Source organism: Hemitrygon akajei, chromosome 25 (assembly GCF_048418815.1).
Source record: "Hemitrygon akajei chromosome 25, sHemAka1.3, whole genome shotgun sequence".
Classification (NCBI taxonomy): domain Eukaryota; kingdom Metazoa; phylum Chordata; class Chondrichthyes; order Myliobatiformes; family Dasyatidae; genus Hemitrygon; species Hemitrygon akajei.
Window position 1 is genome coordinate 21,383,774 of NC_133148.1, and position 25,475 is coordinate 21,409,248.

General features: G+C 45.9%; 1 protein-coding gene across 1 annotated transcript in view; it reads left to right on the forward strand.

The window, feature by feature from the left end:
* LOC140716179 (uncharacterized) overlaps positions 1–25,475 on the forward strand; it is a 55,671-nt gene that overhangs the window by 15,912 nt on the left and 14,284 nt on the right. Inside the window, exons 2-3 of the mRNA XM_073028823.1 lie at positions 14,858–14,934; positions 20,808–20,945. The gene's annotated coding sequence lies outside the window, so the exon portion shown is untranslated. The remainder of the gene's footprint in view (positions 1–14,857; positions 14,935–20,807; positions 20,946–25,475) is intronic.

Sequence of the window (25,475 nt, forward strand, 5' to 3'; positions counted from 1 at the left end):
ATTTCATGCCCCTTCGAGCTCTCCCAAAGCCATTCTTCAACTCCTTCCTGGCTATCTTGTAATTCTCTAGAACCTGGCTGATCCTCGCTTGCTAAACCTTAAGAAGGTTTCTTTCTTCCTTTTGACCGAATTTTCCACATGTCTTGTCAACCATCGTTTCTTCACCCAACCCTGCCTCAGTAGTTTCATATGGCACGGCCCAGGAGGGGCAGATGCATGTCTGTCCGCTCGGGAGACAGGATTGGATCAATCTTCGCCAGGCATCTCGTCCACAGCTGTTCCAACCTGGGTGACCCAGAGTTGGCATCACCTGACGAAGCCCACAAGCCTCCACACGGTGTCAGTGTGTTGATACACGACAGTTTCAAATCTGTGCAAGTACACATCATGCACAACTTCCCAGAACACACCCTACAGTCCGGAAAACTCATCAATAACTCTACCCGCTGAGGAGAATGGAGAGGGTTGGGCCCCTCAACACCCTCAACTTCAAACCCTCACACGTTTTAAAGGTGTGAAAACGTACCTCTAATATCCCCCCTTTCCTTTCCTTCAATCACCTTAAAATGATGCCCTTACCCCCCCCCCCCCCCCCGATATTAGCCATTTTCATCCTGGGGAAAAGTCTCCTGCTGTCCACTTGTGGTGTAACTCTGCACATGGACAGTGTTTTCTCTGTATTCACGCTCAGACCGCAATCCGACCGAACATGCGAGACAGGTGGTGTGTCGATCTACATTGACGTCTACTTCGAGATCCCTTCATCATTCTGAAACCGGATAGGAAGTTCCTGGACTCTGTGCCATCAGATTTCCGAGCTGGACAGAAGGGGCAAATCTTAGACTGAGTATTGCCCAGGTGTGAAGGGCCACGGCCGTTGTGTAATTTCAGCACTGGTCATGAGGAAAGACGACAAGAAATAGCAACAGAATTGGCTCATTCAGCCTGTCAAGTCTGCTGCACCGTTCAATCATGGCTGACTTCTTTTCCCACCCAATCCCATTTTCCTGCCTTCTCCCCCTCACTTTTGACGGCTTTACTGATCAAGAACCTATCAGCCTCCGCTTTAGATATAACCAATGACTTGGTCTCACAGCCAGCTGTGGCAATGAAATTCACAAATTCACCAGCCTATGGTTGAAGTTTTTCCTCCCTATCTCCGTTCTAAAAGGGGCATCCTTGTATTCTGAGGCTGTGCCCTCTAGTCCAGGACTTTCCCACTACTGGAACATCCTCTCCATCTGGGCTTTCAATATTTGAACACAAATATGCTGTGATCAAATCAAGACGTACAAAAAAGCTGGATGAATTCAGCAGATCGGGCAGCATCCGTTGAAAGAAGCAGTCAACGTTTCGTGTCGAGACCCTTCGTCAGGACTGAGTCCCGAGATGTTGACTGCTTTTTTCAATGGATGCTTTCAATATTTGATATGGTTCAGTGAGATTCCCACCTTGTGCAGCCAGACTCCAGTGAGCACAGGCCCAGGCCCATAAAAACTCAGCATCACATCACTGCTTGTGTATTCTAGCCCTCTTGAAATGAATGCTAGCATTGCATTTGTCTTCCTTCCATCCAATTCAATCTGCAAGTTCACCTTTAGGGAATCCTGCACAAGGGCTCCTAGCTCCCTCTGCACCTCTGATTTTTGAAGTTTCTCCCTGTTTAGAAAAGTCTCTGCCTTTATTCCTTCTGCCATACCCTATTCTATATTCCATCTCCAACCCCTTTGCCCATTCTCCCAATCTGTCTAACTCCTTCTCAAGACCCCTGCTTCAACATTACCTGCCCCTCTAACTATCATATCATTTGCAAACTTGGTCACAAAGCAATCAATTCCTTCATCCAAATCGTTGACATAGAAACAGTCCCAGCACCAGTCCCTGCAACATGTACTAGTCACTAGCAGCCAACCAAATAGGCCTCTTTTATTCCCACTCTTTGCCTCCAGCCAGTTAGACAGTCTTCTATCCATGCTAGTATTTTTCCTGTAATACCTTCTGCTCTTATCTAGTTAAGCAGCCTCATGTCCAATATCCACTCTCACTTCTTTTGCTCTTTATATATCTGAAAAATAAAACTTCTAGTATCTTCTTTTCTGCTATTGGCTAGCTTACTTTCATATTTCATCTTTTCTTACGGCTTTTTAATTGCCTTCTGTTGGTTTTTAAAAGCTTCCCAATCATCCTACTTATATGTGCTCTCTTTTCCTTTTATGCTGTCTTTGTTTCCCTTTGTCAACCACGGGTGCCTTATCCTCCCCTTAGAATACTTCTTCATCTTTGGGATGCATCTATCTTGCACCTTCTGATTTGCCTGTAGGGACTCCTGCCATTGCTGTTCTGCCATCATCCCCAAAAGTATCCCCTTCCTCTCTCTGGCTCCTCTCTCATGCCTCTCTGTAATGCCCTTTACTGCAGTGTATACTGATAGATGTAACTGAAGGTACCATATTATGATCACTACCTCCTAAGGGCTTCTTTACCTTAAACTCCTTAATCAAATCTGGTTCATTATACAATTCCCTATCCAGAATTGGCTTTCCCATAGTGGGCTCAACCACAAGCTACACTAAAAAGCCATCTCGTAGGCATTCTACAAATTAACCTCTCTAGGGATCCAGCACCAACCTGATTTTCCCAATTTACCTCAATATTCAATTAAGCCATGACTATAATAACATTGTCCTTATTACATGCCTTTTCTAACTACCATTGTAATTTATATCCCACGTACTGTTCAGAAGGCTAATATATAACTCTTGTTGGGGTCTTTTTACCCATGCAGTTTCCTAGCTTTGCCCACGAGGATTTTGCACCTTCTTATCCCATGTCACCTCTTTCTAAAGATTTTATTTTTTTTTCACCAACGTATGTTACCAGGGTTGAAATGGTTGCCACAAGAGGACACAGGTTTAAGGTGCTTGGGAGTAGGTACAGAGGAGATGTCAGGGGTAAGTTTTTCACTCAGAGACTGGTGAGTGCGTGGAATCGGCTGCCGGCAATGGTGGTGGAGGCAGATACGATAGGGTCTTTTAAGAGACTTTTGGATAGGTACATGGAGCTTAGTAAAATAGAGGCCTATAGGTAAGCCAAGTAACATCTAAGGTAGGGACATGTTCGGTACAATGTAGTGGGCCGAAGGGCCTGTATTGTGCTGTAGGTTTTCTATGTTCTACATTCTATGCAGCCACACCACCCCATCAGCCTACCTGCCTGTCTTTTGGATAGAATGTGCATCCTTGAATGTTAAGCTCCCAACCATGATCTTTCAGCCACAACTCAGTGATCAGAATCAGACATACTTTATTGATCCTGAGGGAAATTGGGTTTTGTTACAGTCGCACCAACCAAGAATGGTGTAGAAATATAGCAATATAAAACCATAAATAATTAAATAATAATAAGTAAATAATGCCAAGTGGAAATTAGTCCAGGACCAGCCTATTGGCTCAGGGTGTCTGACACTCCGAGGGAGGAGTTGTAAAGTTTGATGGCCACAGACAGAAATGACTTCCTATGACGCTCACTGTTACATCTCGGTGGAATGAGTCTCTGGCTGAATGTACTCCTGTGCCTAACCACTACATTATGGAGTAGATGGGAGACATTGTCCAAGATAGCATGCAACTTGGACAGCATCCTCTTTTCAGACACCACCTTCAGAGAGTCCAGTTCCACCCCCACAACATCACTGGCCTTACGAATGAGTTTGTTGTTTCTGTTGGTGTCTGTTACCCTCAGCCTGCTGCCCCAGCACACAACAGCAAACATGATAGCACTGGCCACCACAGACTCGTAGAGCATCCTCAGCATCGTCCAGCAGATGTTAAAGGACCTCAGTCTCCTCGGGAAGTAGAGACGGCTCTGACCCTTTTTGTAGACAGCCTCAGTGTTCTTTGACCAATCCAGTTTATTGTCAATTCGTACCCCCAGGTATTTGTAATCCTCCATCATGTCCACACTGACCCCTTGGTTGGAAACAGGGGTCACGGTGCCTTAACCCTCCTCAGGTCCACCACCAGCTCCTTAGACTTTTTCACATTAAGCTGCAGATGGTTCTACTCACACCATGTGACAAAGTTTCCCACCGTAGCCCTGTACTCCGCCTCATCTCCCTTGCTGATGCATCCAACTATGGCAGAGTCATCAGAAAACTTCTGAAGATGGCATGACTCTGTGCAGTAGTTGAAGTCCGAGGTGTAGATGGTGAAGAGAAAGGGAGGCAGGACAGTCCCCTGTGGAGCCCCAGTGCTGCTGACCACTCTGTCTGACACACAGTGTTGCAAGCGCACGTACTGTGGTCTGCCAGTCAGGTAATCAATAATCCATGACACCAGGGAAGCATCCACCTGCATCACTGTCAGCTTCTCACCCAGCAGAGCAGGGCGGATGGTGTTGAATGCACTGGAGAAGTCAAAAAACATGACCCTCACAGTGCTCGCCGGCTTGTCCAGGTGGGCGTAGACACGGTTCAGCAGGTAGACAATGGCATCCTCAACTCCTAGTCGGGGCTGATAGGCGAACTGGAGAGGGTCTAAGTGTGGCCTAATGCCCACAATATCACACCAGTCAATCTCTAATTGTGCAACAAGATCATTTACCTTATTTCATACACCATGTGCATTTGAATATAACATGTTCAGTCCTATATTCATCACCTTTTTGATTTTGCCCCCATGTTACCCATCTACACATCCCACTGACTGCAACTTTGCCCTATTATCTGTCTGTTCTTCCTCACAGTCTCACTACACACTGCATCGACCCATATTGCAGCTGCCCCATCCTCAGCCCTATCACTCTGGTTCCTACCCCCCCCCCCCCCCACCCCACCAAATTAGTTTAAAGCCTCCCCAACAGCTCTATCAAACTTGCCTGCAAGGATATTGGTCTCTCCTAGGGTTCAAGTGTAACCCATCCTTTTTGTACAGGTCATACCTTCCTCAGAACAGAGCCCCATCATCCAGAAATCTGAACCCCTGCCTCGCACCAATTCCTCAGCCATTCGTTCATCTGTGTGTGGCACGTGGATTGGAGTGGGGAACATTAGGGGCTGGATACCAGAGCGAGATCAGCAAAGACTGGTGGGGGGTGGGGGAGGTATAGGGAGAGTGTGGTTGGGAGAGGCAGATCCCCTACTGACCAAGGGAATGATAACTAGGAGTGCGGGCCAATGAATGAAATAGCAGGATCTGAATGGTCCCCAGTGAAACCCGTTCCACACCGAGGTCCTGGTTGACCCTGTGCCTCATCCTTTGTTCCACCGCTGCCCCTACCCCTTCACTGGGTCACCTTCCCACTACCTCCTCCACTGAGATGTGCCCACACACCGTCTCTGTGTATCTTCCCTTTCACCTCAACTCTGGTTGGCCCTTTCACCCATTCCCACATCTCTGGTTTGTCTACATTTCTCCCTCCCTCCTGTGTCTGGGTTTCCCCCTTCCATACTTCCCTTCTCTGGATCCCTCCCCCTCTCCCACTCTGGGCCGTCCTCCTTTCTCACAGTCTCTAGCTTTATTGTGGCAGCGCACCTTGTACGTGTGTTCATGGTGGGGAGGGCTTTACCTGTGGTGGACTGGGCTGTTTCCACTATTTCCTGTAGAGTTTTTTGTTTCTGGGCATTGATATTTCCACACCAGGACATGATGTTCCAAATGTCGTCATCTTCTAAATCATGGTCCCAGGGTTCAGCTGTTTGGCACCTCACTGCTCACAGTCTACAAACCTGAAAATATTCCCAATTTCCCTACTTTCTCTATTCCCATTGGACTGACAATTCCCCATGCTTGCTGATGCACACTCAGTGCCAGTTTATTTGGTACATCTGCTCGCCTGGGGCTGTACTCTCTGGAATTCAGAAGAATGACAGGAGATCTTATAGAAACATACAAAATTATGAAAGGGATAGATAAGATGGAGGCAGGAAAGTGATAGGTGAGACTAGAGGACATAGCCTCAAGATTTGGGGGAGTAGATTTAGGACGGGGATGAGGAGGAACTGCTTTTCCCAGAGAGTGGTGAATCTGTGGAATTCTTTGCCCAATGAACCAGTGGAGGTTACTTCAGTAAATATATTTAAGGCAAGGTTGGATAGATTTTTGCATAGTAGGGGAATTAAAGGTTGTGAGGAAAAGGCAGGTAGGTGGAGATGAGTCCATTGTCAGATCAGCCATGATCTTATTGAATGGCAGACCAGACTCCACAGGCCGGATGGCCGACTCCTGCTCCGATTTATTATGTTCTTATGCATGCTTGCTAATGCCAATGTAATCAGCCAATCATGTGGCAACAACTCAATCCATAAAAACATGTAGAGATGGTCACGGTTCAGTTGTTGAGAGCAAACGTAAGAATGGGGGAAAATGCGATCTAAGTGACCGGCTGTGGAATGATTGTTGGTGCCAGACGGGGTGGTTTGAGTATCTCAGAAACTGCTGATCTCCTAAGATTTTCACACACAACAGTCTCTAGAGTTAACAGAGAATGGTGCGAGGAACGAGATATATTCAGTGAGTGGCAGCTCTGTGATAACGAGGGACATCAGAGGAGAATAGTTGGACTGATTCAAGCGAACAGGAGGGCAATTGTAATTCAAATAACCACGTGTTACAACAGTGCTGTGCAGAAAAGCATCTCTGAATGCACAGCACACTGAACCTTGAAATAAACGGGATACATCAGCAGAAGGCCACAAAAGCACACTCAATGGGCACTTTATTGGCAGGTACCTAATAAAGAGGCTACTGAGAGTATTACAAATATGAGAAGTTCTGCAGTTGCTGGAAATCCAAAGCAACACACACAAAACGCTGGAGGAACTCAGCAGGTCAGGCAGCATCAATGGAAATTAATAAATAGTCAATGTTTCAGGCCGAGACCCTTCTTCAGGACTGGAAATGAAGGGGGGGGGGGGGAGACACCAGAATAAAAAGGTAAGGTGATAGGTGAAGCCAGGTGGGTGAGAAAGGTCAAGGGCTGGGGAGGAAGGAATCTGATAGGAGAGGAGGGTGGACATTTGGAGAAAGGGAAGGAGGAGGGGACCCAGGGTGAAGCAATCGGCTGATGAGAAGAGGTGAGAGGCCAGAGTGGCGGACAGAAGAAGAGGGAAGGAGGAGGGAAATTTTTACCGGAAGGAGAAATTGATATTCATGCCATCAGGTTGCAGACCACCCAGATGGAATATGAGGGGCTGCTCCTCCACAATGGGGGGTGGCCACATCTTGGCACAAGAGGAGGGCATAGACCAACATGTCATAATGGGAATGGGAATTAAAATGTTTGGCCACCGGGAATTTCCGCTTTTGGCAGATGGTGAGGAGGTGCTCAACGAAGCGGCCCCCAATTTTTGACAGGTCTCACCAATATGGAGGAAGCCACATCAGGAGCACTGGACACAATAGATGACCCCAGCAGATTCGCTGGCGAAGTGTTGCCTCGCCTGGGAAGACTGTTTGGGACCCCGAATGAAGGTGAGGGAGGAGGTGTACGGGCAGGTGCAACACTTTGGCTGTTTGCAGGGATAAGTGCCTGGAGGGAGATAGGTGGGGAGGGACGAATGGACAAGGGAATCGTGGAGGGAGTGATTCCTGCAGAAAGCAGAGCGAGGGAGGGAAGTTAAGATCTGTTTAATGGTAGGGACTCTTTGGAGATGGCGGAAGTCGCAGAGGGTAATGTGAAGGATGTAGAGGTTCGTGGGGTAATAGGTAAGGACAAGAGGAACTCTATCACTGTTAAGCCAGCGGGAAGAAGGGGTGAGCGCAGATGCTCGGGAAGTGGTGGAAATTCAGGTGAGGGCAGCATCAATACTGGAGGGAGGGAGGGAGAGAACCCCAGTTTTTTGAAGGAGGAGGACATTTCGGATGTTCTGGAATGGAAAGCTGCAACCTGGGAACAGATGTGGCAGAGACGAAAGAACTGAGAAAAGAGAATGGCATTTTTACCGGAGTCAGGGTGAGAAGAGGTATAGTGAAGCTAACCATGGGAATCGGTAGCTTTATAAAAGATGTCAGTTGATGGTTTGTCTCCAGGGATGGAGACAGAGAGGTCGAGAAAGGAGAGGGAGGTGTCAGAAATGGACCAAGTCAACTTAAGGGCAGGGTGGAAGTTAGAGGCAAAGTTGATGAAATTGACGAGCTTGGCATGGGTGCATGAAGCAGCACCAATGCAGTTGTCGATGTAGCGGAGGAAGAGTTGTGGAGGATTACTGGGGAAGCTTCAAACGTGGTCTGCTCTAATAGCCAACAAAAAGGCAGGCATAGCTGGGGCCCATGCAGGTGCCCATGGCTATCCCTGGAGTCCTGCAATGCCACAAACGCTTTACTACACAAATAGTTGGTTTGAAATACTTGTTACCTTGCTGTGGGAAGCCTGGGAGACCTCTAGTGTCCCTGGTGGCCACATTTACGAGAAGCGCATATGGATGATCTATATAGCTCCCTAGATCATGTTAGGGAACTGGAGCTGGAGCTGGGTGACTTACAGATCATTTGAGACAATGAAGAGTAACAGGGAGACCATCACCTCTAAGTTGCGGGAGACAGGTAGCTTTCAGGAGAGAAAAAGGGAGTGCAGAGTATCCCTATGGTCATTCCCCTCAATAGCAAGTTTATCCCATTGGATTTTATTCAGGCTGGGGGGGTGGTGGTCTATCTACCAATGGAAAGCCACAGTGGCTAAACCTCTAGCACTGAGCTTTGCTCTCTGGCTCAGAAATGAAGAGGGAGATGAGATGTGTAGTGGTGACAAGATTCAGTATTAAGGGGAACAGACAGGGATTTACTTTTGGGCATGAAGGATACTCAGATGGCCCATGGCAGGGTCAGGACATCTCAGACTGAGTCCACAGTACTCTTACCGGGGAGAGGGAGCAATCAGAAGTCAGGGTACATACTGGTACCGGTAGGGAAAGGGCTGGGGTCCTGAAGAGTGAATGTAGGGAGCTAAGAAGAAAGCTAAAAAGCAGGACCTCACGGGTAGTAATGTCGGTATTGTTGCCTGTGCCACACAGCAGTGAGGATCAGAATAGGATGATATGGCTGTAGAATTGGTGGAGGGTGCAGGGTTTCAGATTCATCGATCATTGGGATTTCTTCTGCGGAGCGTATGACCTGCATGAAAGTTACAGTTACACCAGATATCGAGACGGACCAACATCCTTGCAGGCAGGTTTGCTGAGCCTGTTGCGGAGGGTTTAAACTAGGTTTGCAGGGCGATAAGAACCAATGATCCCCCTAAGGTGTGAGCACACATTTCCTTTGCTACCAGTGCAGAAAGGAATTTAAATTGTATAGAAAAGGTTTAATAACTTCAATAAACTGTGAAAGGATTGATATTATTACATGTTGCTGTAGAGTTTATGAGAAAAAAACTCATTGATGTGTATTCTTTTATTTCTTTTAAACAATGAACACAAACTGGATTTAGTAGTTTATTATGCTTAGAATAGCTCCATGTTTACTTCCCCTCCAGTGCATGTCTGTTGCAAAACACACAGAATACTGGAGGAATTCAGCAAGCCAGGCGGCATCTATGGAAAAGAGTAGAATCAATGGTTCGGGCCGAGACCCTTCGGAGGATTGGAGAACAAAGGCCGAGGAGTAGATTTAAAAAGTGGGGGGAGGGGGAGAGAAGCACAAAGTGAGGGGTGAAACCGGGAGGGGGAGGGATGAAGTGAAGATTGGGAAGTTGATTGGTGAAAGAGATACAGGGCTGGAGAAGGGGGGAGTCTGATAGAAGAGGACCAAAGTCCATGGAAAAAAGAAAAGGAGAGAGGACCAGAGCAGCAGGGGGAGGCAATAGGTGGGCAAGGAGATAAGGTGAGAGAGGGAAAAGGGATGGGGAATGGTGAAGGAGGGAGATATCACCGGAAGTTTGAGAAGTTGATGTTCATGCCATCAGGTTGGAGGCTACCCAGGCAGAATATAAGGTGTTCTTCCTCCAACCTAAGTGTGGCCTCATCATGACAGTGGAGGAGACCGTGGATGGACATAGCGGAATGGGAATGGGAAGTGGAATTAAAATGAGTGGCCACTGGGAGATTAGATTATATTCAACTTTATTGTCATTGTGCCGAGTACAGATACAAAGCCAATGAAATGCAGTTTGCATCCAACCAGAAATGCAAAGAATAGTGTTATTGACAAAATAACTGTGAATAAAAAGTGAGTGCTACAGCACACAAATATAAAAGTACTGAGACAGTACAATATGGGTGCAATATTGCTTAGCGCTGTGATGTGAAGTTCAGCAGGGTCACAGCCTCAGGGAAGAAGCTCTTCCTGTGCCTGCTGGTGCGGGAGCGGAGGTTCCTGTAGTGCCTACCGGATGGGAGGAGAGTAAAAAGTCCATGGTTAGGGCGAGATGCATCCTTGATAATGCTTTTCGCCCTGCCCAGGCAGCGTTTATGGTAGATGTTCTCAATGGTGGGCAAATTGGGTGCTGATAATCCGCTGGGCAGTTTTCACCACCCACTGGAGTGCTTTGTGGTCCAATACGGGACAATTGCCATACCACACTGAGATGCAGTTGGTGAGTATGCTCTCAATGGTACAGCGGTAAAAGTCCGTCAGTATCCTGGCACAGAGGTGAGCTTTCTTGATGCTCAGCAGGAAATAAAGACGCTGTTGTGCGTTTTTGATCAGGATGGAGGAGTTCAGGGACTAGGTGAGATCCTCCGAAATGTGGACACCAAGGAGTTTGAAGCTTGATACACGCTCCACTACAGCTTCATTGATGTAGATGGGGACGTGAGTGAGGTCATGTTTTTTCTGGTAGACAGAGTGTAGATGCTCGGCAAAGTGGTGTCCCAATCTACATTGGGTCTCACCGATAAACAAGAAGCCACACCAGGAGCACCAGACACAGTATATGACCCCAACAGACTCACAGAAGACTGTTTGGGGCCCCTGAATGGTAGTGAGGGAGGTGGTGTAGCACTTGCATGGGTAAATGCCAGGAGGGAGATCAGTGGGGAGGGATGAATGGACAAGGGGTTTGCAGAGGGAGCGATCCCTGTGGAAAGCAGAGAGTGGTGGGGGGGGAGGGAAAGATGCGCTCGGTGGTGGGATCCCGTTGGAGATGGGGGAAGGTGTGGAGGATAATGTGCTGGATGTGGAGGCTGGTGGGGTGTTGGGTCGGGGCAAGAGCTGTACATCTGCTCTCACCCCATCCTCCCACTACCCTATCAGGGATAGGGTTCCAGTTGTCCAGAGTGTTAGGTCAGAGGATAGAGCAGCTGTAAAGGTAGGTGCAACATGTAGAGAGACTGTGAGGAACGATAGGCAGTGGGTAGGCCGAAAATGTAGTCGGTTGGATGGGTCGAAGAGTGTCGACTTTAATGTGAGAAGTATCAGGAACAAGAACGATGAATTTACAGGGGTCAGGACATGGAGTGACAACATTGTGGCCCTTACAGAGACTTGGCTCTCGCAAGGGCAGGAATGGCTGCTGGATGTCCTGGGGTTTAGATCTTTCAAAAGGGACAGGGAGGGAGGGTAAAAGAGGTGGGAGAGCGGAGTTGCTAATCGGGGATTGTGTCGCAGCTGCAGAAAGGGCAGACACCATGGAGGGATTGTCTACTTAGTCCATGTGAGTGGAGGTCAGAAACAGGAAGGGAGCATTCACTCTTTTGGGAGTATTGCATGAACACCCCTTCCCCCGAATAGTCATAGAGACGCCGAGGAGCAGATCAGGAGGCAGATTTTGGAAGGGTACAAGATTAACAGGGTTGCTGTCATGGGTGACTTCAGCTTCCCTAATGTTCAGTTGCAGCTCCTCGGTGCACAAGGTTTAAACGGAGCAGAATCTATTACGTGTGTCCAAGAGGGATTCATAATGGAACACGCAGAGAGGCCAACTGGAGGAAGGAACGATCTGGATCTAATACGTCAATGAACCTGGCCAGGGGAGCATTTCCGAGACGCCCTGAGGAGCAGACAGCATGGGAAAGGTGAATTATGATGCTACGAGGCAGGGACTTGGCAGTGTAAACTGGGAACGGATGCTGTCAGGGAAACGTACAATGGACATGCAGATGTTATTCGGGGAACACTTGCACAGGGTTCTGAATAGGTTTGTCCAATTTAGGCAGGGACACATGTAGGAACCATGGTTGACATGGTTAGTCACGTGGAAGGAAGGTTTATGAAGCAACAATTGATGGTCAGGTAGCCAGCAAGTAGCTGGGAAAAAAAGGACTTGAGAGCTAGGAAGTACAAAAACAGTAAATTTGTTATCAAAGTACATATATGTCACTATATACAACCCTGAGATTCCTTCTCTTGCAGGCATTCACAGTAAGTACAAGTAATACTATAGAATCAATGAAAGACTTATACAACAAGGCAGCCAAACAACTGGCGTGTAAAAGACAACAAACTGTGTTAATACCAAAAGAAAGAAAGAAAAGGGGGCGTTCATGCGGCCTTGGAATTGGATTAAGGTAAACTCCAAGCAGCCCTTGCAGGTGTGTGAAGAAAAGAGTGAATCCTTGGCTGTGTAGCACGGGAGGGAGATAGGGAGAGAGGAGAATGAATACAGAGCAGAGAGATTAAAGGGGCCCCTGCAGGGTTGGTACCAGGTAGTGAAAGTCTGAAATTGGGCCTAGCCACAACTGTAGTAAAGTCATGCCTGGTTACTATCCTAGCAACGGCTTTGTAAAACCCCAGGGCTGTCCTTATGAAGGGTCTCGGCCCAAAGCGGCGTTGTTTATTCAGTTCCATAGATGTTGCCTGACCCGCTGAGTTCCCCCAGTATTTTGTGTGCGTTACTGTGAATTCTTTATGTCTTCATTTGGCGCTGCGAGCAGGACCCTTTCAATGCTGGCCTAACGGAGCACCACTGTGCTGGGAGTCCGGCAAGGCGTTGTCCCAGGACATTGATGGAGAGAAGCCCAGATAACCGAAGGAACTAACGGTACTGCGCAGCGGGCTGGAGCGGAAAGAAACGGTAAATCCGTTACATGAGTCGGGAGCTGAAGCTTGGAGAATTGGCACCGCACTGGCCTGCCTGGAATGTAGGAAATTCAGTGAGTGAGTCCAGGCGGGGTGGGACAGGAGGAAGGAGTTGTCACTGAATACTGAATACAGAACCGGGAGATTAGCTGGCAACTCCGCGCTGTACCGACCTACCTGTCGATACAGAGAATCAGTTGGGTTTGCCTCTGAATATTGTAATAAAGTTAGGGGGAATATATACCTGAGAGCAACATAATTAGATTTTATAAAAAAGAGAGGAAGATCAGAATGCATGGTGGAGAGGATAAAGAGGCAACAGAGAGAGAGAAAAGTGACTGTTGTGTGACTTGACAGAGGCAGGACAGAGAGGGTTAAACAAGCAGAACTCAGAACAGCAGTATAGAGCTCCCGGGCAAAATGTTACCCAAACTGAGAGTCAGAGAGAAGGGCTTCTTGAGTTATAGGAAGAGCTGCTTAAATCACAGGGGATTGTGAGATGTTCCGGAAAGTGAATTAGATTTTATAATCCCGGCACAGTTTTGGTTGTAGTCGGCACGGTAAGAAAAGAGATCGGTTGGTGGGGAGAGGAGATCACACAGATGAAGAGAGGGAATTCAACGATATCCCAGGCTTTAGTGTCAAACAACCGGAAACAAATGCTACCCGTCTTTTTTCCAGACAGGCTTTGACAGACAGACGGACAGACATACTTTATTGATCCTGAGGGAAATTGGGTTTCGTTACAGTTGCACCAACCAAGAATAGTGTAGAAATATAGCAATATAAAACCATAAATAATTAAATAATAATAAGTAAATAATGCCAAGTGGAAATTAGTCCAGGACCAGCCTATTGGCTCAGGGTGTCTGACACTCTGAGGGAGGAGTTGTAAAGTTTGATGGCCACAGGCAGGAATGACTTCCTATGACGCTCAGTATTACATCTCGGTGGAATGAGTCTCTGGCTGAATGTACTCCTTTGCCTAACTAGTACATTATGGAGTGGATGGGAGTCATTGTCCAAGATGGCATGCAACTTGGACAGCATCCTCTTTTCAGATACCACCGCCAGAGAGTCCAGTTGCACCCCCACAACATCACTGGCCTTACAAGTTAGTTTGTTGATCCTGTTGGTGTCTGCTACCCTCAGCCTGCTGCCCCAGCACACAACAGCAAACATGATAGCACTGGCCACCACAGACTCGTAGAACATACTCAGCATCGTCCGGCAGATGTAATCAGCTTTTGTTTTCGAGAGAGAGAGAGAGAGAGAGAGAGAGAGGGGAGAGATAGAAAGAGGGGGTGTGACAGAGATAGCGAGGGGGATGGCAGAGATAGAGAGGAGTAGAGAAAGGGGAAGGGGAGAGAGAGAAAGAGTAGAGGTGTGAGAGATAGAAAGGGGGAGAGAGATAGAAAAGACGGATGGGAGAGATACAGAGACAGAGGGATGGGGAGAGAGAGAGACATACAGGAGGAGTGGGAGAGAAACAGAAAGGGATAGAAAGACAGAGGAAAAAGAGAAGGGGAGAGGATAGATAGAAAGAGCAGTATGGGAAAGAGATATAGAGAAAGACAAGAGGTGGGAAAGAGAGAGAGAGAATGCATGAAGTGCATGAGTGAATTGAACTTGTTTGTTAGTTAAATCCGTATTGGGAGAATGCTGAATTAATCCTGTTCTAATGAAAGGCCCTACTATTTTTTTTACAAAATAGATTGGCAAGAGCACTTATGTTTACAAAGTGGTATCTCTTTTAGAAGATGTGACGCCCCCATTTGTTTACTTTGTCTTTTTCTTTATTCTTCAAATTGTTTATTATTCTCTCTTGAAATTAGTTGTTTATTCGAGTCTAAACATGGGTTTAGTTCTAGTTTCTCCACTTGTGTTCTTTTATTTCTTTCCTTTAGAGTTGATTTGGTAGAGAGAGAGAAACACCTGAAATTGAAACTGGCCATATGGAATTCAGGTCAAGAGGTAAAAAACTGTGAGTATCTCTGTTCTGGCTATGAATTTCCCAAACTTCGCAGAGAAGTTGGCATTTGGGGAAATTGGTGATTGCATATGAATTTCAAAGTTGTTATTTTGGTGGGTAGATTGTTCAAAGTTCAAAGTAAAATTTATTATCAGAGTACCAACATGTCACCACACATGACTCTGAGATTCCTTTTCTGTGGACACACTTCACAAATCTGTGCAACAGTAACTGTAAACGGGAAGTAAACTGTAAACAAACTGTGCAAATGCAGATATAACTAACTAGCAATAAATAATGAGCATGAATGAACAAGATAACGGAGTCCTTAAATGAGTGTAATTATCCCCTTTTGTTCAAGAACCTGATGGCTGAGGGGTAGTAACTGTTCTTAAACCTGGTGGTGTGAGTCCTGAGGCACCTGTACCTTCTACCTGATGGCAGCAGTGAGAAAAGAGCACGGCCTGGGTGAAGATCTTCGATGATGGATGCTGATTTTCTACAGCAACATTTCATGTAGATGTGTTCAATGGTTGGGAGGGTTTATACCCGTGATATACAGGGTCGAATCCACTAGCTTTTTTAAGATTCTCTGCTCAAAGACATTTGTGTTCCCATACCAGGCCGTAATGCAGCCAATCAGCACACTGTCCACCACACATCTGTACAAGTTGGCCAACTATTCAGAGAGTATTAGATCACCTGTGTTGTAAAGACACTGCCCAGAAGGAAGCAATGGTAAACTATTTCATAGAAAAATTTGCCAAGAGCTATCATGTTCATGGAAAGACCGTAATCATCTACCTCATATGACAGAGCTCATAATGATGATGTCATATGACATGGCACATAATGATGATGTCATACAACACGACTCATAATGATGATGGGTAGTCAAAACTGCCCAATGCAGCACTAGCACCAGCCTATCCACTGTCAAGGGCATACATACAGAAAGGTGCAGGAAAAGGGCCAGTAACATCATGAAGGATCCCACTCACCCTGCTCATGGACTGTTTGTCCCAATCATCCATGCCACGACCACCAGGCTTAAAATCATTTCCTTTCCCCAAGCAGTGAGGCTGATCGACACCTCCACCACAACTTTATCATTTCCTTTAGCAACCTTATGTACAGCCTATCATCACTTTATGGACATACAATCAATCTATGTATATAAGCTATCTTAGGTATTTATAGTTATTGTAATTTTTAAAAATTATTATTGGGTCTTTATTTTTTGTGGAATTTTTTTGTGCTGCATCACATTAGAGTCACAATTACTTCACTCTCGTTTACACTTGTGCACAGGAAATGTCATTAAACAATCTTGAATCTTGAACTAGACTGATAAATCAGATGAAATGCTGCTGTTGCTGGCCAAATCGACGATGGTGAGGAGTCAACGTGAAGGAGTGAGAATGAAAGTCCGGTTGAATGGTGTCACAACAACAACTTCTCACTCAAAGTCAGCAAAGTTACAGAGTTGATTATTGACTACAAGAGAAAGAGATGGGAGGCCCATGAGCCAGTCCTCAAGGGGATTGGAGTGGTAGAGGGTCAGTAATTTAAGTTCTTTGGGGGTATCATTTCAGAAGATCTGTCCTGGGTGCAGCATGTCAATGCCATTACAAAGGGGGCAAGGCAGCTCGTTTACTTTCTCAGAAGTTTGTGCAGAAGCAACATGTCACATCTTTGACAAACTTCTAGAGATGCACGGTGGAAAGTATACTGACTGGTTGCATCATGGCCTGGAACGGCACCAACACTACCCAAGGACGGAAGGGCTTACTAAAGAGTAGTTGGTGGAGCCCAGTCCATCACAGGGAAAGCCTCCCTCACCGCTGTGCACATCTGCAAAAGTTTGCTGCCCCAGGGAAACACCTTCAAGCATTCTTTTTGTCAGGAAGGACACCACCAGGTTCAGGAACAGTTAAAACCCTTCATCCATCAGACTCCTGAAACAGCGCGGATAACTTCACTCACTTCGACACTGAACTGATCCTGCAAACTATGGATTCACTTTCAAGGACTCAACAACTCGCGTTCTCAGTATTAGTTATTTACTTGTTTATTATTGTTGCTGTACTTACACAGTTTGTCATCTTTTTCTCATTGGTTGTCAGACTTTGATGTTTCTCCATTGGATCCTTGTTCTACTGTGAATGCCTGCAAGAAAATGAACCTTAGGGTAGTAAATGGTGACATATATGAACTCTGATAAAAAATTTACTTTGAACCTCGAGGTGAATGCACTGAGCAGATGGGCTTTGAACACGGGAGGTGTATCAGGAAAGAATCCATAGCAAAGGAGGACATGGAGATGTAGGTGGTTACGCACAGGGATGCTGGTATTTGTGTGCAGTAGTCTATAGCAGAGCTGTGTCCTAAACAGGGAAATAATACCCAGAGTTGACCAGCAGTTGGTGTAGAGTTGGTGGTTCTAATATTAAGTTTTGGAATTGGGAGTCAGCAAATCATTCTTTGTAACTTCCACCATCTACCATGCAATCCGGCCACTAAGCACATCTTCCCACCTCACCGAACCCCACTCTCTGCTTCCCTCAGGGATCTTTCCGTGATTCACGAATCCGCTTGTCCCTCCTCAATGATCTCTTTCCTGGCACTTGTCCCTGTAAGCAGAACAAGTGCCACACCTGCTCCTACACCTCCTCCCACGCCACCATTCAGCGTCCCAAGCAGTCAATAGATAATAGACAATAGGTGCAGAAGTAGACCATTCGGCCCTTTGAGCCTGCACCGCCATTCTGAGATCATGGCTGATCATCTACTATCAATACCCGGTTCCTGCCTTGTCCCCATATCCCTTGATTCCCCTATCCATAAGATACCTATCTAACTCCTTCTTGAAAGCATCCAGAGAATTGGCCTCCACTACCTTCCGAGGCAGTGCATTCCAGACCCCCACAACTCTCTGGGAGAAGAAGTTTTTCCTTAACTCTGTCCTAAATGACCTACCCCTTATTCTCAAACCATGCCCTCTGGTACTGGACTCTCCCAGCATCTGGAACATATTTCCTGCCTCTATCTTGTCCAATCCCTGAATAATCTTATATGTTGCAATCAGATCCCCTCTCAATCTCCTTAATTCCAGAGTGTAAAAGCCCAGTCTCTCTAACCTCTCTGCGTAAGACAGTCCTGACATCCCAGGAATTAACCTTGTGAATCTACGCTGCACTTCCTCTACAGCCAGGATGTCCTTCCTTAACTCTGGAGACCAAAACTGTACACAATACTCCAGGTGTGGTCTCACCAGGGCCCTGTACAAATGCAAGAGGATTTCCTTGCTCTTGTACTCAATTCCCTTTGTAATAAAGGCCAACATTCCATTAGCCTTCTTCACTGCCTGCTGCACTTGCTCATTCACCATCAGTGACTGATGAACAAGGACTCCTAGATCTCTTTGTATTTCTCACTTACCTAACTCTACACCGTTCAGATAATAATCTGCCTTCCTGTTCTTACTCCCAAAGTGGATAACCTCACACTTATTCACATTAAACATCATCTGCCAAGTATCTGCCCACTCACCCAGCCTATCCAAGTCACCCTGAATTCTCCTAACATCCTCATCACATGTCACACTGCCACCCAGTTTAGTATCATCAGCAAACTTGCTGATGTTATTCTCAATGCCTTCATCTAAATCGTTGATGTAAATGGTAAACAGCTGTGGTCCCAATACCGAGCCCCGTGGCACCCCACTAGTCACCACCTGCCATTCCGAGAAACACCCATTCACCGCTACCCTTTGCTTTCTATCTGCCAACCAGTTTTCTATCCATGTCAATGCCTTCCCCCCGATGTCCTGAGCTTTGATTTTACCCACCAATCTCCTATGTCGGACCTTATCAAATTACTTCTGAAAATCAAGGTACACTACATCCACTGGATCTCCCTTGTCTAACTTCCTGGTTACATCCTCGAAAAACTCCAATAGATTAGTCAAGCATGATTAGCCCTTGGTAAATCCATGCTGGCTCGGCCCAATCCTATCACTGCTATCTAGATATGCCACTATTTCATCTTTAGTAATGGACTCTAGCATCTTCCCCACCACCGATGTCAGGCTGACAGGACGATAGTCCTCTGTTTTCTCCCTCCCTCCTTTCATAAAAAGTGGGATAACATTAGCCATTCTCCAATCCTCAGGAACTGATCCTGAATCTAAGGAACATTGGAAAATGATTACCAATGCATCCACAATTTCCAGAGCCACCTCCTTTAGTACCCTAGGATGCAGACCATCTGGACCTGGGGATTTGTCAGCCTTCAGTCCCATCAGTCTACTCATCACCGTTTCCTTCCTAATGTCAATCTGTTTCATTTTCTCTGTTACCCTATGTCCTTGGCCCATCCATACATCTGGGAGATTGCTTGTGTCTTCCCTAGTGAAGACAGATCTAAAGTACTTATTAAATTCTTCTGCCATTTCTCTGTTTCCCATGACAATTTCACCCAATTCATTCTTTAAGGGCCCAACATTGTTCTTAACTATCTTCTTTCTCTTCACATACCTAAAAAAGCTTTTGCTATCCTCCTTTATATTCCTGGTTAGCTTGCGTTCGTACCTAATTTTTTCTCCCCGTATTGCCTTTTTAGTTCAGTTCTGTTGTTCCTTAAAAATTTCCCAATCATCTGTCCTCCCCACTCACCTTAGCTCTGTCATACTTCCTTTTTTTTAATACTATGCAATCTCTGACTTCCTTTGTCAACCACTGTGGCCCCTTTCTCCCGTTTGAATCCTTCCTTCTCCGGGGGATGAACTGATTTTGCACCTTGTGCATTATTCCCAAGAATACCTGCCACTGTCTTTTCTGCTAGGATATCCGTCCAGTTAACTTTGGCCAGCTCCTCCCTCATGGCTCCATAGTCTCCTTTGTTCAACTGCAACACTGACACCTCCGATCTGCCCTTATCCTTCTCAAATTGCAGGTAAAAACTTATCATATTATGGTCACTACCTCCTAATGGCTCCTTTACTTCAAGATCGCTTATCCTTCCAGGTGAGGCAACACTTCACCTTTGAGTCTGTTGGAGTTGTCTGCTGTATTGGGTGCTCCCTGGTGTGGCCTCTTCTACATCAGTGAGACCCAACATAGTTTGGGGAGCCGTTTCATCAAGCGTATTCATCTCATGTTCTCGATATTTATTCTTTCTTTACTTTTTCCTTTTCTTTCTTTTTGTATTTGCAGAGTTTTATTTGCACACTGGTTGTTGTCTGCCCTGTTGGGTACAATCTTTCACTGATTCTATTGTAACCTTGTGTTTATTGTGAATGCCCACAAGAAAATGAATCTCTGGGTTGTATATGGTGACATATTATGTACTTTGATAATAAATTTACTTTGAACTTTGAACTCAGGAAGGTGTTCAACAAGGTTCCCACTTTTTTAGGATTTTTGATAAAGTGAGGAGGTGTGGGATCCGGGTTAACTTGCTCGTGTGGATTCTGAACTGGCTTGCCCACAGTAGGCAGAGGCTGCTTATAGATGGAGCATATTCTGTCTGGAGGTTTATGACCAGTGGTGTTCCACAGGGATCTGTTCTGTGACACCACCCTCCCCCCCAGCTCTTGTGGCTTCTATAAATGCCTTAGGTGAGGAAGTGGAAGGAAGGGGGGGGGGGTGTTAATAAGTTTGCAGATGATATGAAGGTCGGTGGTGGCGTGGAAGATTGTCTTATCTCCCCATCGCGTTCCACCTATGCTGCATAAGGGTCGTTTGTCCTTTTGAGTGTTTGCAACATTTTCTGTTCTTTTATTTCTAATTTCCAGCTCATGTTTTGGTTTTCACAAGTACTTTGCTGTGTTAGATTAGCGACCGAGTTCTCCACAGAAAACACTGACTGTTTTGTGCTTTCAGACACTGTCAACACGTCTGCGTCCGAATGCGCCGTCGGTGACAATGCGAGCCGAGTGCGCAGGCGCCGAAAACCGGAAGTCGTGCCGGAAAGGGGCTTGTGCGCTGAGTGGACAAAAGCTCGGGCGGAGTCGGCGGCAGGTAGGAACGGGACGCGGGCGGCAGATTATTAGCATTGGGGTCCGTCCTGGAGCAGTCTGTGGTGTGGAAAAATCAGTGCGGCCTTCGGATATACACACTGGCACAATCCCGGCCCTCCCACACTCCCTTCAGCCTTCGGTCTGCCTGCTGACCGAATGTGCTGACACCATCTGGGCCCAGAGACCACAAGGCGCATGCGCGTTTCTTGGAGTGTGTGGTGGATAGATCGGTTTCTTGTTCGTGGGGTGTTATGGGTAAAGAGGCAGCCATGGCCCCAGGAACATAAATGGGTGAATGCGTGAACTAAAGAATTGCCGATACTGGAATCTGGGATTAAAAAATAACACGACACTGGAAGAACTCAGCATTTCATAGCGTCAAAGAGTCTAGAAATTGTCTCTGCACATACTATCAGTGTTGTGTAGTGAGCCAGTCCTGTGTGTTCCCGATTGACCCATAGCCTTCCAAATTTCTTCTATCTGGATGGACATTAACATTGCTAATGTGTCTGTCCCAGCCACTATTTCAGGTAGGTCGTTCCAAATACTCACCACCCATTGCAAGAAGCAGCTGCTCTAATGTCCTTCTTAAATATTTTGCCTCTGATCATAAAGCTATGGTCTCTTGTCTTCAGCATCCGTTTCCCAGGTTAAAGTCTCTGTGATTTCACTCTGTCTGTAATCATTATCTTATAGGCCAATGTCAAGCCACACCTGATTATCCAGAGAATACAATCCTAGTCTTTCCCTTGTAATTTAGACGTCCAAGCCTAGACAATATCCTGGTCAATGGGTTGTGTGTTCTTTCAGAATTAGGTTTATTATCACCATCATGTATCACAAAATTTGTTAACTTAGCAGTAGCAGTTCAATGCAATGCATAATATAGAAGAAGAAAGAAGTGAATAAATCAATTGCAGTATACACATATTGGACAGATTAAAAATTATGGAAAAAGAAATAATATGTATTAAAAAAGTGAGGTAGTTTTCACGGGTTCAATGTCCATTTAGGAATCATATGGCAGAGGGGAAGAAGCTGTTCCTGAATCGCTGAGTGTGTGCCTTTAGGCTTCCGTACCTTCTGCCTGATGGTAACAGTGAGAAAAGGACATGCCCTGGGTGCTGCAGGCACTTTTTCTAGTTTAGTAAAATCTTTCCTGTAACAGGGTGACCAAAACTGTACACAATACTCTTAAAGTGAGGCCTCATCAGCATCATAATTTCTAAACACTATACTAATTGCCCTAACCGATGAAGGCCAATGTGCCAAACACCACCTTCACCACCCTGTCTACCCGAGATGTTGCTTTCTGTAAATTGTGCACTTTGCACTCCCTGGTCCCTCTGTTCCATGACACTCCCTAGGTCCCAAATATTCACTGTGTCAGTCCTACCCTGGTCTGATCTTCCAAAATGTAATACCTTGCGTTTATTGTGATGGAAAGCCATTCGCCAATCCTCAGTGATTAGGATTCCCCTGTAATTTCTCGTAACCTTCCTCACTGTGTGCAGTACCCGCTATGTTAGTATCTTCCGCAAGTTTAGTAAATGCGCTTTGTGCATTTACACACGAATCTGGGGAGTCAAATAGCATAAGTCAAGGTTTTGGGTTATTTCTGCACGGAGGTTAAGAGGGAAGAGCAAAGATTGCCAGGATGCAGAGTGGGAGAGAGGGTTGCTCTGTGAAATGGTCGCCTAAAGTCCCTTCCAGAAGTTCAGCTGTACCTCTTCCATCCTGGTCTACTGTATTCAGTGCTGGCAATGTAGCCTCTTCTGCACTGGTAAAAACTGAAACTGTTTTGCAAGGCCCCTGTGTTTGTAAAGGCCACCTTGAGCTTTTGGTTGAGTGTCATTTTCACTGCCCATCCCACTCCCCCACCGACCCCCACTGTCTTTCTCCAATGCTTTGGCGAGGCTAAGTGCAAATTGGATGGATAATATTTCAAATCCTGCCAAAGGTATGAACAGTGACTTTTCCTATTTGAAGTACCCTCCACTCTCTGCGTTCTGCTGCACGCTCTCACTTTTCAAAGGTGCAGAGGTTCATTTTATTACTAAAGTGTGAATGCAAAATGCAACTCCGAGATTCATCTTCTCCAGATAGCCACAACACAAAGAAACAACAGGAAGTAGTTGAAAAGAAATGACATCATCTTCCCCCCCAACACAAAAAAAAACAAAACCTCACAAACCCCAAACTGCCAACCCCCTCCCTTCCACAAAAGAGTAACATATCGCTCACCTGGAAGACAGCAGCTAGAACATCGAACCCCAAACCTCTTCCCCTCTCCCAAACTCACCTCGAAGTTTGAAGTACTGTAATTTATTATCAAAGTATGTAGATGTCAGCATTTACTACCCTGAGATTCCATTTTCTTGCAGGCATTCACAGTAGGGAAAAGAAATACAATAGAATCAATGAAAAATTGCTCGCAAACAACCAATGTGCAAAAGAAGACAAATCGTGCAAGTACAATAAATTAATAAATACATTAATTAATAAATAATACTGAGAACATGAGTTGTGGAGTCCTTGGAAGTGAGTCCATAGGGTGTGGAATATTTCAGAGTTGAGGTGAGTTAAGATGGATAGATACTTTATCGATCCCAAAGGAAATTACAAGTCAAAGTAGCATTACAAGTGCACAGATATACAAACATTAGAAGAGAAGTAAGACGGAATAAAAATTAAGTTAACTGGAACAGGAGAGGGTCATCGCTTCCCCGGCTATAGGTTGACTTGTTATAGAGCCTAATGGCTGAGGGTAAGAATGAGTTCACATAGCGCTCTTTGAAGCAGCGTAGTTGTCTTAGTCCGTTACTGAAAGTGCTCCTCTGTTCAGCCAAGGTGGCATGCAGAGGGTGAGAAACATTGTCCAGAATTGCCAGGATTTTCCATCGGGCCCTTTGTTCTACCACAGCCTCCAGTGTGTCCAGTTTGAGTCCTACAACAGACCCAGCCTTTCTAATTGGTTTATTGAGTCTGTTGGCGTCACCCGTGTTGATACTCTTGCCCCAGCACACCACCGCATAGAAGATTGTACTGGTGACAATAGACTGGGCTGTTCCCGCCACACTTTGTAGGTTCTTCCACTCCTGGGCAGTGATGTTTCCCTACCGGGCCGTGATTCAGTCAGTGAGGATACTCGCCCGTGTGCATCTGTGGAAGTTTGTCAAACTTTTAGATGTCATGCCGAATCTGCGCAAACTCCCAAGAAAGTAGAGGTGGTCTTGTGCTCTTTTTACGTACTGATCCCAGGACAGATTCTCTGATATTACACCAGGGAATTTAAAGTTACGTAGCCTCTCCACCTCCGATCACCCTAATAGGGAGTTGGGTAGAAAGCTGAAAATCGGAGCTCAGTGGCAGCAATCTCTGGATTGTGGCGTGTGCCACGCACCAGTGACAGTAATAGGATGATTTGGCAAATGCATGAGTGGCTGAGAAATTGGGGCAGGGATTCAGATTTCTGATCATTGGAATCGCTTCTAGGAAATATATGACCTGTACAAAATGGACAGGTTACACTTGAATTAAAGGGAGCCAATATCCTTGCGGGCATGTGTGCTAAAACTGTTGGGGAGGATTCAGAATAATTTAGCAGGGGAATGGGAACAGGAGTGAGGTTGGGGCAGTACCTATCCAAATGTAGTCAGACTGTGAGGAAGGACAGGCAGGTGAAAGGGCAACATTACAGTCAGTGGGAGGAGTTAAACATGGGGGCAAAATGAAAAAGGGTGATGAGTGTAGGCCTGAAGATGTTGTGTTTGAATGCATGCAGTATACGGATGTTCTTGTAGCACAGCTAAGAGATTGTGGGCATCACTGAGTTGCGGCTAATAGGTGGAGGGGCAGGTAGTTTTGAGGAAATAGAGGGGCTAAGGAAGGACTTAGACAGATTGGGAGAATGGGCAAAGAAGTGGCAAATGGAATACAGTGTCAGGAAGTGTGTGGTTGTGCACTTTGGTAGAAGAAATGAAAGCGTGGAGGAAAATTCAAAAATCGATGTCTGCCAACAAAGGAGGCACTGTACGCTCGATAAAGGTTACAAGAAATTATTACAGTTATATACAGAATAAAATACAGAAAATATGATTAAAAGTTCAAAGTAAGTTGATTGTCAAAGTACAGATATGTCACCGTATACAACCCTGGGATTTGTTTGCTTGCGGGCATTCACAGCAAACACAAAGAAACACAGACTCATTGCAATACCACACGTGACAAAGATGGACAACCGACCAACACAAGTGTCAACAAACTGTGCAAATACAAAAAAAACTAATAATAAATAAGCCTTAAATATTGGGAACATGAGCTGTAGAGTCCTTAAGAGTGAGCCCATAGGTTGTGGAATCAGTTCAGAGTTGGGGTGAGTGAAGCCTTCTGGTTCAGGACCCTGATGTTTGAGGGGTGATAAATGTTCCTGAGCCTGGTGGTGAGGGTCCTGAGGCTCCTGTGCATCTTCCTGATGGCAGCAGCGATTGTATCCCATTGTATCTCTGTCTCTCCACACCTTGTTCTCCCA